The sequence below is a fragment of the Octopus bimaculoides genome, chromosome 3, assembly GCF_001194135.2.
Source record: "Octopus bimaculoides isolate UCB-OBI-ISO-001 chromosome 3, ASM119413v2, whole genome shotgun sequence".
NCBI classification, from domain to species: Eukaryota; Metazoa; Mollusca; class Cephalopoda; order Octopoda; family Octopodidae; genus Octopus; species Octopus bimaculoides.
Window position 1 is genome coordinate 103072658 of NC_068983.1, and position 3048 is coordinate 103075705.

Here is a 3048-nt window from a genome sequence, read left to right on the forward strand (position 1 = left end):
ACACACACACACACACGAACATGCACACACACACACACACACACACACACACACACATACATGCATGTATGCATTTATAATTGCAGAGAACTTACTGGGATTTTCCTGCTTTATATGATTAAAAAAATGTTTGGAAAACACTTTTCCTTTTTATCTTTCTCTCTCTCCCTCTCCTTAAAACTAAATAAGTTTGCCATGTTTGTAAAGAATATAAAACATATTTGTGTATTCAATATTTATATATGAAATATATACATATATTATATACTTCATGTCTTCCCCCGCCCCCCCATATTGAAGAAAAACTGATTTCTAGAGGACATCACTGTCTGTGATATCTGTAAAGATAAAATGGTGATTTAAGCAAAACATCAGTTTTATAGATGGACAACAATCACCATTGGGAGATCTATTTTGATATAGATGCCAATCTCTTCAGAAATGATCTGAAAGAAAACAGGCAAGAAGAAGAAGAAAAAAAAAATGTTGCATCTTTCTCTACATCCATGTCTGGCTGGCTGAATGTATATTTTATTAACTGTGATATCTTAATGTTGCAAGCTATTCAAGAAGACACAAGCAAGATTGCAGAATAAAGTTTTGTGAATACATATAATGTTCTAACACTTCTTGTGTAAAGCCTTATTTTTTTTTTTGTCCTTTTGTTATATTTTTTCCTTTTCTTTCTTTCTTTATTCTCTTCTACTCCATTCTTTGTGATAATGCCATTGTTTAGCCCTAGGTCAACCCTACTTGATTAATCAAAAGAATTCAAGTCCAAGATCATCTTTTTTTAAAGTAATGTATCAAAGGATTAGAAAAAAAGTTGTGTGGTAAGAAGTTTGCTTCCCTATCCCATGGTTCTGGGTTCAGTCCCACTTCATGGCACCTTGGGCAAGTGTCTCCTACTGTAGCTTTGGACCAACGAAAGCTTTGTGAGTGGATTTGGTCAATGGAAACTGAAAGAAGCCTGTTATATATATATATATATATATATATGTGTGTGTGTCTATGTTTGTCCCCTACCACCACTTGACAACTGGTGTTGTTGTGTTTATGTCCTTGTAACTTAGCAGTTCAGCAAAAGACAATGATAGAATAAGTATCAGGCTTAAAAGAAAATAAGTACTAGTGTTGATTAGTCTGACTAAAATTTCTCAAGGCAGTGCTCCAGCATGGCTGAAGTTTAATGACTGAAACAAGTAAAAGATTAAAGAAAAAATATAAAAGCAGAGCCTAGTACAGTGATAGCAGATCTTTTAGTCCAGTATGTTGCAATTTCAATTCCTCTAATGATTTTGTTTTTGGAGTATGAATTATAAGTATGCAAGAATTTTAGTTGTAGATAAGCTTTTTATAGTATGATATTACTGGGAGATTTTTTTTTTCTTTCAAAGACCATTGTATGTGACCCAAAATTCCAAAATGTGTCATTGTTGACATGCATGTTCATGGTTTGCCATCACCGATCTAGAATCATGAGGTCTAAAGGTGAACCTAACAAAGGCAGAAATCTAAGCAAGAAAACATGGAGAACTTCACCACCATCTGGGAAGTGGCCATGCACAACAAGCAGGAAAGCAAACGGTTGGTAGGAAATCTATATTGTGTACCTAATGCAACTGTGAAAACCATGGATGCACAAGATATACAGTAGGATTGCAGGTATTGGTAGAGGACTTTGTAACAGATGCAAAATAAATGCATACATGAAATGAATTCATTCAAATGCCAGAAATCTTTCCAGAGGTAAGCTGACAGCATCAGCTACCTTGCAGTTGGAGTGGGTCTTCTAAGAGCATAATAGCTAAAGTAAGAACAGTAAAAATGTTCAATGCTCTATTACTACCGCTGGTATCAAAAATTCTCTCTGAAAGAGCAGATTATATGATGCTTGTGTACAAAGTGTGATAGTGAAGGTTAGTAAAACATAGGTAGTGATTACAGAGGACATAGAAAGGCTAGAAAGAAATTGTATGTGTGTGCTCCACTGGATGTGTTATTTAATGTTAGTACGAACAGGGATCAGCTGTAATCTGCAAAAGGGAAGGCCATGCTATTTACAGATCTTAAACATTTGACAGATAAAAGTTGAGCAAAGAAATCCGAATGGAAGGGATCTGTGGAAGTAGAAGATGGGTTAAAGTCTGATCTCTGAATCTGGACCTCGTGAAAGAGGTAGCAAGTGGCAAGGTACTGTACTGGAGAAAACCTGCCTAAAGCATGCAAACCTGGAAACAAATGTAAAAGGATGGTAATGATCACAACCAAAAAATACAAAAAAGTATAACTCATCAATAATAAAATTATAAAATACAATTGTAATTGATTAGCTCAAATGGTGATTTGCTGACTGAAGGATCCAGATGTGCCAACCTAACTACAGGTATGTTTTTTTTTTTAATTTGCTTGTTGTATGATTGCCTATTTTAGCTGATCAGGCAACCATATACAAGGTGCTTGTGCCATATGAAGCAGGATTCAATTTTTTGTTTTGTCAAAATGTGTGTGTGTGTGTGTATACACACACATACCGACTTTATGATTAAGTGTTTAGCTGTGGAAAGGATTTCCCCTTCAACACCATCAGCTACATATTCATTTCCTATGCTGACATTAGTTACTCATTGTGTAGTTTCTTTCCATGAATCATGGTCTTGTGTCATTACTACATGAGGTTACTACCTTGTAAAGTTGACTGCTCAGACAGTTTACAAAAACACTGTAACACAAATTTTGTTCTTGGATAGCACCTGGTATTTCCTCTTTGCTTATCCCTAGAATCTATGGAAAATGGCTTACGTTTCCTTCAAACTTTGCTTTTGTTACATTTATTCAAATCCCAAAGAATCCCTCTCAACACATGGTTATGATGCTCCCCACTACTCCTCATTATCAGTGACACACATATTGTCAGTCACTAAGTGGTTAAGGTCAAGCAACTGACAAGCAGATCTGTGGTATTGAGCAGAATATTTGCTATAATGATATTTTTGCTTCAGCAACTCAACACTGGATCTGTCTGAAATCATCATCATCATCGTTTAA